General features: G+C 40.7%; 1 pseudogene; it reads right to left on the bottom strand.

Annotated features, from left to right (window-relative positions):
* Positions 1–6,881: 6,881 nt before the first annotated feature.
* On the bottom strand, positions 6,882–7,411 carry LOC100768747 (annotated as a pseudogene).
* Between the last annotated feature and the right edge of the window lie 4,482 nt (positions 7,412–11,893).

Below are 11,893 nucleotides of genomic sequence, written 5' to 3'. Positions count from 1 at the left end.
TGCAGATTTTACATCATGCATCCTGATCCCATCCATCTTCCAATCCCCTTGACTCCCACTGGCCAGCTCTCTGCCCTTGCAACTCCCCTCAAAATCCCAAAAATTTAGAAGAAAAACCAAAAACCAAAGCAAACAAACAACAACAACAACAACAAAAAAAAACCAAACAATTGTTGTGGGATATGTTGATGGAATTCTGAGGCTCCCAAGACTACCAATAAAGTTTGTTTTGAATCAGAGGGCAGAGCTAGCTGCTAGCTGAGCAAAATTAGCCATAGTGATTTTGGAGGACAGATAAAGACTCAGGATTCAGTAGGGTGGGTCTTAAACAGAGTCTTCACCTTTTTGGGGTCTAGGAAGAGAGAGACAGAGAGAGAGAGAGAGAGAGAGAGAGAGAGAGAGAGAGAGAGAGAGAGAGAGAGAGAGAGAGAGGTGGTGGGGGGAGGAAGGGGAAGAGTTCACTGTCACTAGTCACTTCTCTATGCTTCTCTGATCATTCAGGTTCTTATCCTGATATCTGACTCCTAAGCTTTTTTGTTTGTTTTGCCTCTGAAGTTAGATATTTATTTCACAAGTGTTCTTATGTATTTATTTGAGTGATAGACCTATATTAAGGAAATCTAAAAACTTGCGTTATATATCCCTTCATTTCAAAGAAGAGTGAGTTGCAGGGGTGGGGGGGGAATAAGAAAATGTAATGAAGAGAGCTCAGTCATTGTCCTGAGTCAGGCCTGTTTGTCTTGGCTTCTCTTCCTTTTATTTTTCCTGTCTATGGACTGCCTTCTGGAGTTACCTTGGATTCTGGGGAGGACAGGACTGATGAGCATATTTATGACAAGGGATCAATATTCCCTTCAAGCAATTGGAGTCTAACAAAACTGTCTCCCATGGTGAGATCATCCTCCAAGTATTAACAGTTGTCCCATGATGGACCTGCGGTCACCTTCCCAGAACCTGATCACCGTCCTCCAGCAGCAACAGTGATACTGATTTCTCTGGAACCACCATGCAGAAACACAGTAGAGATAACAAGCAGCCCCAACATCCCTCTGCCTGGAGGCTGCCCAACCTTTTCCTCTTGCCCATAAAAATCTCAAAGTTCCTGTCAGGCTCTTGTGGATAGATCTGGGATCACTGCAACTTCTTTATCTGGTTGACCCTATGTGATTGCCTTGACTGACTCCCAAGTTTTTATTGAGAAAGAAAAAATTAAATAAATACTTGGAACAACTAGAACAAAACAAAAAGGGAGAAGATTTCATTGTGGAAGCTGTAGTGTGGCCCAGTGTGCTACACAATTCACAGTTTAGTTCTTTCATCTTCACTTGCAAGTGTTCATTGCCAGGAGTCAGTGGTCTGGTTAGAGGTTTCTGGCCTTTGCTATACCACGGATACTGGGCTCTCACTGGAAGTCCTCTTGTCCTGTGTCATGGAGATCCTGTAGTTTTGGATCTGTAGTTTGTCCCCTTTCACATGCTCCAATAGTTCATAGATGAGGTGGATGTTGGGGTGGGCCAACTCATAACCCTTTTTCTGGGCTTGGGTGGTAACTGGACTGATCAGCTCACCAGCTTTCTCTCACTGTTACCACCCAGGTGAGCTCTCTGCCTCGGCCAGCCCACCTAATGCAACTTGCAGCAAGAAACTGGGTCAGTCCTCTTGCTCTCAGGCCTTTGAGTCTGGCTCTCCCACAGTCTCATTACCAGGGTCAGCTCTGCTGTCTTGTTTAGTAGTTTTGAAAAAAATGATTATAATGATGGGGTCTGGAGCCATGCTATCTAGGTTTGTTTCTCACCCTAACATAATATTTTGTACAAACAATTTATTCTTTTTTGTTGTTACTTTGTTTTGTTTTGATTTTTTTTGTTTGTATTTTGAGGTGGGGTTTCTCTGTGTATCCCTGGGTGTCCTGAAACTCACTCTGTAGACCAGGCTGGCTTTGAACTCTGAGATCCTCTTGTCTCTGCAATTTATACTTTTGGTGCCTCGTCTTTATCATCTATAATATGGGAATAAATAAAATATTTATTTTGTGAAGATTCACTGAGTCAACAGATATAAAAAGGCTCAGACAAGTACTTGATTGACATTAGGTGTTTAATCCATGTCAGTAATTAAGCACAAAAGAAGTCTCATCCAATTTTTATTTGTAACAGCCTATATTGACTATAGAGTGAAGTAGGGAAAAGTGGTACAGAGAGAAAACAGGAGGCAACTGTTGTAATTTCAAAAGAGCAGCTTGAGAGAGAAAGACACCATGTGACAGATTTCAAGCAGAGGAGATTTATTAGGGGAAAAGGATCATTAAAAAGGGGAAAGGAGATGGAGGAGACCAGGCTCCAGGGACAGGAGCAGTGGGAGGGAGGAAAGAGAGGCAGAGAGAGAGAGAGGTGGGGGGAACAGACAGACAGAGAGAGGGAAAGAAAGAAATAGAGAGGGAGGGATGGGAGGTGGGCAAAACCCTTTAAAAGGGAACATGTTGAATAGGCACAAGTGATGCTCTTAGTGGCCGCAGCTGATAATGTATCCTATCAGAACTCCAAAGGCAGACCAGTACAAATGCCTAAATATTAAGAGCAACTTTGACATTTATATCAACTAGAGATTGCAGGGCCTTGGCCTCTCGATCCCAGTGCTCTTACATAAGACCATGCTGCCTCTGCAGTTGTGTAGGATCATGCCACAGAGCTAGATTTACCCAGCATGGTCAGAAGTGAAACTTAATTGGAGACAGAAAAAGTCATATTCATATCCACTAATAGAAATACCAAAAGAAAAGAGAAAGACCAGCCATTCAGATTTGATTTGAGATTGCCCTTCAAAAGAACTTCATTAGGAGGTGTGTCTCTGGGGTGGTTTGAATGATAATCTCATATATTTGAATGCTTGGTATCCAATAAGTGTAACTCACCTTCGAAATTGTAAGCCTCAATAAACTCTTTCTTTTGTAAGTTGTCTTAGTCATGGTGTCTTATTGCAGCAGTAGAAAAGTAACTAAGACACCCTGAAGCAGGTCTTTAGATCTGGAAAGGAACTACATTAGGAGAGATAGCTGCCATGTGTAGCATGACAGAGTTGGGTTCTGAGGGAAAGAGCCTTCAAATCCCAAAAACAAAATGGGTTTCTGACTCTGGTAAGTATCACAGAACAGAGGGAAATTTCCATTCTAGGAAACCTAGCCTATGTGCCAAGGGACATGGTAGGCTATGTCACCTTCCATGGCAGGCACTAGGTAGGATCATAAACTTATCTTGCATTGTAAATGGAGGGGGTGACCTTTGTTTTCAACTATTGAGACTTGAGTGCTTTACCAATATTATCAGGGTTCTGTCAAGTCTCTGTTTTAGGGGACAGACTAGCAGTATGGCCTTATTTCTTGGAGAGAAGGAAAGGAAGCTAGAGACTTTGTAACATCCACTAGGGCAGACAGTGCAAACAAATGTCTCTGAGGTAGTAATCTTCCAGGCAAATAAGACAAGTACCTAGAACCAGTATGATTTAGCAGAATTCTTCACAGGTAGGCTGAATTTGGTGGAAACTAATTTAGATCTCTTAAACACTTCTAAGAATCCACTGTGCATGCCAGGACTTTTGATGAACTTTCAAGGCACAGCCAACTTTTAAACTTCACCAATGACTCAATCTTACCCATACTAAATTGTTACAAGTTTAGGAGTTGGAATATTAAAAGCCAGCACTGGTTCTACTTGTCTGTAATCCCAGTACTTGAGAGTCTGAGAAGTTTGAGCTACTCTGGGTTACATAGAGTACCAGCTTAGTTAGGGATACATAATGATGCTTTGTCAAAAAACAAACAAAAAACGGCAGGGTTTCTCTGTGGCTTTGGAGGCTGTCCTGGAACTAACTCTTGTAGAGCAGGCTGGTCTAGAACTCACAGAGATCTGCCTGCCTCTGCCTCCCGAGTGCTGGGATTAAAGGCGTGCACCACCACCACCCGGCAGAAGAGTGACAACTTTATTGGGATATATTCCACACAGCATGATATTTAACATTTAAAAATATAATTTATTTATTTAAAAATATTTTATTAGTTCTTTGAGAATTTTGTGCAAGTGTTTTGATCATACGCACCCTCCCAACTCTTCCCAGATTAATATCCTCTTCCCTACCCAACAAACTTTGTGTCTACATTTTAGAAATGTAAACTCATCAAGACCAATTTGTGCTGTCCAATTCATGGATGACTGACCTTCTACTGGGGTATGGATGACTTACCAGCGATGACACTGAAAGGTTCAGGCAGATACCTAGGCAGCTCAAAGGGCCCTGTGTTATGTGGCCACGTCATGGTTATGTTACTACTGGTTATGGGGCTGCATAGGGAATCTGCTTAGGTGGGGGTGGGAGAGTGAGGGTGGAGGTGTTCAGGTTCCAAAGAGGACGTGTGGAGAGGATGGGGCGGGAAGGGGGAAGCAAGATTTGAGGGTGAATCAGAATGGCTGCCAGTAGTGTTTAATTGAAAATAAAAACAGACTAGTTGCAAATAGGATGAAATGGGAAACAAAGGGCATGTGAGCTGGGGGTGTTGCTTGAGATGAGGAGTTGAGGAATCTAGCACTGACCTTGACATTAGGCACCAATCATACCTGAAGGGCCACAGGTTGCTCTTGCTAGAGGTAAGAATAATGACTGCTTTATCAAGCAGGAACTTTCCTCAAGCCCCCAAGGGAGTGGAGACCCATATCCAAATGCCTAACCTTAGGAAAGAACTTCTTTTGAGGAGCAAATGCTATACTACAGTGTCTTAGTCTTACTATGTGGGCCTGTTCCCCTCATATGCTCCCAAAAGGGAAGATCCTGATGTCTCAATCTTTTCCCATTATACCGTACCATTCTCATTTCTCTGTATTTATTAGCTGAACTCTTGACCTTCATGACCTCAGGCTATGGATGTGAATTATAGGCATTTCATCCTTGGCATCAGGTGAGTCTAATACATCTCTAACTTTCCTGTTTTTGGTGTAACTACGTGGGCACACTGGAATTCCTGGTTCCTCAGTAGTGAGGATTATTTCCAAAGAATTATTTGTTTAGAGAGGCTACCATTGTACTCACTTTTATCCTTTACCAAAGCCCACACAGAATTTCCCCTAATGGAAAGGCATTAATATTGAGAATCATTAAAAATGAAAGTAAAAAGGTTCTGGATAAGTGTGGTCTGCAATGTCGAACTGCTGGAACTTTGTCAAGCAGCAATAGTTTCCACGAGGTCCAAGACAGTTTCCTTTTAAGAGTTTTATGGGTTAGGTTTGTATTTGGGTCTATGATCTCTTTAAAGTTAATTTCATTTAAATACAAACATGTCTATAGAAGATTTACCAGTCATTGTCAAGACATAAAAGTAATCAAAATGTCCATCAGTAGTTATGTTCTATCCAGATAAGAAAATACTCATCACTAAAAGTAAATGAGCTTTCAAAGCATTAAAAAAACATGGAGGGACTTTAAATGCACATTACTAAGTAAAAAGAACCAATCAGAAAAGGATATACACACATGCACACATACATAATGTTTCCAAGCATATGACATTCTGGAAAATGCAAATTTTTGGAGACAATAAAATACCAGTGGTTGCCAGAGGAAGCAAGGAGAATTAATAGGTGGAACACAGGATTTTTAGGGTAGTGAAAATATTCCCTGTGATGCTCTCCTGACTGATATTTGTTACTGTTTACCTGTCATAATCCATATGCAACACCAAATTAATTAGCTCTCTAAACTATGTATATTAGGTAATAATAGGCTCACGCTTTTCAATGTAAGTTCATCTGTTGTCAACAAATATAATACTTAGATGTGGATGACAATAGAATAGAAGGTGTGTGTGTGTGTGTGTGTGTGTGTGTGTGTGTGTGTGTGTGTGTAAGGAGATATATGGGAGCTCTGCTTTCTTCTCAATTTTGTGATCAACTTAAAATTTCTCTATTAATAAATTTCATTTTCTAAAACTATTACTCTTGTTAAAACTATTCTGTATGGATAATTAAAAGAATAGAGAAAATACCATGGAAAACCAGTTATTTGTTTCTTAAAAAATAAAACTAATTTTAGAGAAAGCATGCTGGGATTAAGACCAGGGCCTCATGAATGCAAGGCAAGCATCCTACCACTAAGCCCCACCCTATCCCTAAAATAAGATTTTAGATAGTGCTTTTGAGGAAGGTGAGCCAAGAGACAGGCCAACGAGCCAGGACAACTTCCCTTGGAAAAATGTGTATGCTCCTCCAGATGGAGCAACACCTGGTACCTCCCCTCCTGTGGGCAATTTTGGGTAAGGCCTTCCTGGTAGAAGGGGAGATAAGAACCCAGGACTCTTTGTTGCACCTGTTTGCTTAAGTCTGTTCAAATTCTGTCCACTGTGCTCTATGTGTTTACTCTCATTTTCAATAAACATATTCTTTCACTGCTACTTCTCTATGTCTTGTCTAATTCATTGTTTGAGACACAAGGACACAGACACCACATCATAATTTACCCCCAAATTCTTCCAGTGATACTTTATGCTAAATTTTAAAAATTGTCGCAAAGCTGCTTTAAAAATATTGATGTTTTTATTTTAATTAAAGTATAATTAGATCATTCCTCCCCTTTCATTTCTCCCCCTCTGACCCCTCTCCATTCCCCTCCTCTCTGCACCCAGTTCTTCTCAAATTCATGGCTTCTTTTTTTTTTCTTACTTAGTTTTTATTTCACAATAATAAACTTAACTCTGCCATCCAACTAGACTTGGAGGGGAATGAGGAAAACATGGAACCCAAAGAATTTCAGTGAGAGCAGAGATTACAGGGCATTTTGAGCAGATGGGGTGGGAATGCTCTCCTAAGCTACACAAGGAATGGTCTGGTAGGTAAGAAGCCCGCAAGTCAAAAGAATTAGAGTTGCCCACAGTTGGAAATGGTGATCTTCTTGCTGGTCTTGCCATTCCTGGACCCGAAATGCTCCATGGCTTCCACAATGTTCGTGCCTTCTTTCACCTTCCCAAAGACCACATGTTTGCATCCAGCCACTCAGTCTTGGCGGTGCAGATAAAAAACTGGGAACCATTTGTGTTTGGTCCAGCATTTGCCATGGACAAGATGCCAGGACCTGTATGCTTCAGGATGAAGTTCTCATCCTCAAATTTCTCTCCGTAGATGGACTTGCCGCCAGTGCCATTATGGCGTGTGAAGTCACCACCCTGGCTCATGAATCCTGGCATAATTCTGTGAAAGGAGGAACCCTTATATCCAAATCCTTTCTCTCCAGTGCTCAGAGATCGAAATTTTTCTGCTGTCTTTGGAACTTTGTCTGCAAATAGCTCAAAGGAGACACGCTCGCCATCAGCCGTGATGTCGAAGAACATGGTGGGGTTGACCATGGCTGCAGGAAGAGGCGACAGGGGACAGCGGCGTCTGCAAAGCCTCATGGCTTCTTTTTTGTTTTTAGTATAGTTGTAATTTAAGAAAAGCGGCTCCAGAGAGAAAGACACCACGCAACAGAATTCAAGCAGATGGGGGGTTTTATTAAGGATCCTGAAAAGGGGAAAGGGGAGTGAGGAGAGTGGCCTCCAGGGACAGGAGCAGCAGGAGAGAACACACACACACACACACACACACACACACACACACACACACAGAGAGAGAGAGAGAGAGAGAGAGAGAGAGAGAGACAGACAGACAGACAGAGACAGAGAAAGAGACAGAGAGACAGAGACAGAGAAAGAGACAGAGAAAGAGAAAGAGAAAGAGAACGAGAGGGGGATGGGAGGTGGACAGGGCCCCTTTAAAAGGGAACAGTGAATGTGCTGCTCTTAGTGGCTGCAGCTGAGGGCATATCCTGTCAGAACCCCAAGGACAGGCCAGTATAGATGTCTGAATACTAACAATAGATACACAGAAGAGTTTGTGCATGTGTGCACACACACAAATTATATATATACATACATATATATATACATATATATTAGAATATATAGAATAATATATATATATATATATATAGATATATAATATATATAGAATATAGAATAGAATATAGAAAATAGAATAATATATATAAAATAATAGAATATATATATTATATATATATATTCTATTTAGTGTTGCTCATGTGGAATTTAAGGGCTGACTATTTGATATTGGACAACCACAGGCAGGTCGCCTATAATTCTTTGTTTCAAAACACATCTTGCTGTAAATGTTACTACTATACCTTTTGCAGAGACCTAGAGAATGTAGGCAACTTTTTGCAAGAACACAGAACTAGCATGTTCCACAGCACATCTGGCTTTGTTGAGATTTGAGGAGAGAGTGTTTTCAGGTTCCTTATAGGCTTATAATGATTCAAAGGATGGAATACGTTGCCTAATTATGGTTAAAACTGGTTGCTCAGAGGCTCAGGAGATGACAAAAGTGTTTTCCTGATATTTTGTTGCTTGTCACAAACTTACTGGACAGTCCCAAGTAGGTCCTGTGGAAATTCTTTAACCATCTGAAAAACAGCTAAATACCAGGGAGAAGAGACATGTGCCCAGTGATTTCTTTTCAACATCATCTACCAGAAAATCTGAGTGAAGTCTGGACAGAGGTCAGTAGTTTGACCACAGAAGAGGCAGGAAGTAAGTAATCTACATCTACCTTAATAGACACATTATGTATAGTGGACCACAGAGTCCTTTAAAATCAGTAGAACATGCCATTGAAAGTATCTATTTACTTAGAATTTGAATAAAACAGTGAAAATAACACTGATTTAAACACTGATGCATGGTAGACCAAGTCTGCTCAGCCTAATATGTGACTGTAGATACACTTCATTACTTTGAGCCAGTAATTGTCTGCTCCATCTCAAGTTTTGTCAACAAAATATCCCTTGTGGAACACCACCATTCATCTTTCTCTACTTCCTGATTGTAGGGCCTGTGTAAGCAGCCACCTCATGCTCCTGCTGCTATGCCACAATGGACTGGCTCTCCTCGAAGCATAAACCCAAATAAATCCTTCTGGCCTTGCATTGAGTCTGTCATACATTTTGTCATAGCAATGAGAAAACTAATACAGAAAATTTGTATTGAGATATAGAGCCATTTTTGTGATCAAATTGATCTTGTGGCTCTTATAGCTTTTAAAATGGCTTGTGGGAAGAATTTGGAACCTCAGATTAGGGGAGCCCTGGAAATGGGTTATTCTTTCCATTAAACTAATTTTTATTTTTATTATTTATATATGTATATGTGTGCATGTGCCACAGTGATGATATATTATTTATGATCTAAATAAAGCCAGTGGAGATCAGTTTGCAAAGACAGCCACACTAGTTATCTATAGAAACTAGATGGTAGAGATACATACCTTTAATCTCAGGACTCAGGATTAAAAGGTAGATGGATCTCTGAATCCAAGACCACCCTGAAATACTGGAGAGTGAATCAGAGCTCATGCCTTTAATCCCAGGATATGAGAGGTATAAAAGGTAGAGACATTCAATTTGAGAGTCAGTCTCTAGCCATGCTGAGGAGAACATAGCAATCTGAGTGAATCTGAGTAGCAGTGAAGTTGGAGCAGTCTGAGGAGTGCCCCTTGGTCTGAACAGAAGTAGAAGTAAGAGATAATGGTGGGCTGCTTTGCTTCTTTGACCTTCAGCTAGAAACTTGAACCCCAGTATCTGTCTCTGGGTCTATTATTTATCATGCTACATGGTACAGTGTGTGTGTGTGTGTGTGTGTGTGTGTGTGTGTGTGTGTGTGTGTGTGTGTGTGTGTGTGTAAGGACAACTCTGTTGAGTCAGTTCTCTCCTTTAATCTCTACGTGGCTTCCAGAGATTGAATACAAATAATCAGGTTTGCATAGCAAGTGATTTTGCTCACTAAGCAATCTTGTTTACCCCATGGATTCGTCATTCTTGTAGGAGCCCAGAGTATCAGAAATGCTTAGAGAGAAGTATGGAATGGGGACTTACCACATGAGGCTTCTAAGGGGAGCAAGGAATCTATTGGGAACTGTGCTACATCCAGACCAAGAACAAAGAATCTAGTTTCATTTTATGCATGTCCTGGAAGTTTGAGTGAGGCCTAATTCAAAATTAGTAGATTGTTGTTGGTTAGAGGAAATTTCAAGACAGCATAACATGTAGGCTCTGCCATAGTAACTGTTCAGTGTTCTTAAGTTAGATATATGAGAGAGGTGGGGGCACCAAGATATAGAAAAGTGTGCAGTTTTGTTAAAAAGCAATTGTGAGGATAAGGTAGCTGTTATTGTTAAAGAGGAAATATTTCATTCTGCACTTACACAGTAAAAAAACAGGCTCCAAGTGGAAGTCCCCATATATTGAATCCCCCAACTTGTGAAAATGCAACTTCTTTTAAAATGAGAAACCCTGAATGGAGAATACTACTAAGAGAATCTGGGCTGAAAACAACCTCTTAAGGAAGTACATTCTCAGGTTCAGATGCCAAGGCTCACAGAGACCACTACAACCATGGTAGAGGAACCGGGGTACAGATTACATTTTGAGCAGCAGAACTTGGTTGCATTGTCCACATGGTGCTAGCTTTTCAGGAATGCAAAATGTAAGAGAGAATGTGTCGCGGATGCTTGTACTGAGGTTCCAGAAAGCTACTGAGTCTGGGCCATATGTGACAGGATCAGATTCTAGGCAAAGAGGCTCTGTGAGGCACATGCACATTATTGAGAGTGAAGCCAATGGTTCAGTGCAGACTCCAGGATGCTGGAGATGTCAAGATCATGGGACATTTTCCAAGGAAAGCTTCAGGCAGGGAAAGGAAATGGATCATGAGATAGTCTGTCTGCTACAGTTGGCACAATTATAGACTTCATGCTGCTTAAGTCCAATGGAGCCCTGATGACGTCATTAGGAGCTGCAGACTTTGGAGAGAGTTAGATGTTTTGGTGTTTGTCTCCCTTGGTTTTGTCTTGTTTTGTTCTGATCTTTTCTTATTTTGCCCTTATTCCTCCATTTTGGAATAGCAATGTTTATTCTTTGTCATTGCATATTGGCAGTATATAAATTAAAAAAAATTACAAGGCCACACAACTAAGAGTTTTTTTTTAAGTCTCTGTAAATGCTCAACTTTGGGCTTTTGCACAGTGTTAGGATATGTCATAGTTAGCTTCAGCTGTCATTGGGGAAGCAGAAACCTTGTCTGAAGGATTGCTCAGATCAGATTTGTCTGAGGTCACACCTTTGAAGCATTTTCTTAGTTTCTTATTTTTGAAGGTGGGTCCAGCTCACTGTGAGTGCACCTGGCTGTATAAGAAATACCAGCTGAGCAAGCCTATAGGTAATGTTCATCTGTGGTTTCTGATTCAAGCTTCTGCCTTGAGTTTCTGTCTTGGCTTTCCTTGATGATAGATTGCAACCTGTAAGTCAAAGAAACCCCTTCCTCGCCAAGTTGAATTATGACTGTAAGACTGTGAAGACTTTTGAAGTTAGAATGGATGTGTTTTGCTTTATGAAATAGCCACAAGACAAAGGGGAAATGGCTATGATTGTTAAGTGCCATGCTTGGGTATCAAGTTGACAAGTAGTGGATTTTTTACGGTTGATTTCAATTGTCACTGTGTTTGCATTGAAAGATGCCTAGGGTACTAATGTGGCTCATGTTTAGTCTTATCTATGAACAGAAATTTAATCTTAAAAAGATGAAGTATCCTTGTGGGCAGCACTATCCCCTGTGGTTGTGGTTTTGGACTGAATATACAATTGGAAAGGAAACAGAGATCCACTCATTTGCACACTCAGGAATCCCTTAAAAACACTAAACTGGACCAGTGGAATTTAAAAAGAGAGAAGAAAAATAAGATAAAAATAATAAGATAATTTAAAAAGAAAAGCCCTAACAACAGTATGGGACTAGGAACCTCCAAATATG

This window comes from Cricetulus griseus, chromosome X (genome assembly GCF_003668045.3).
Source record: "Cricetulus griseus strain 17A/GY chromosome X, alternate assembly CriGri-PICRH-1.0, whole genome shotgun sequence".
Lineage (NCBI taxonomy): Eukaryota > Metazoa > Chordata > Mammalia > Rodentia > Cricetidae > Cricetulus > Cricetulus griseus.
The sequence above is the reverse complement of the archived record's forward strand: the minus strand, read 5'-3'. Positions and strand labels throughout refer to the sequence as shown.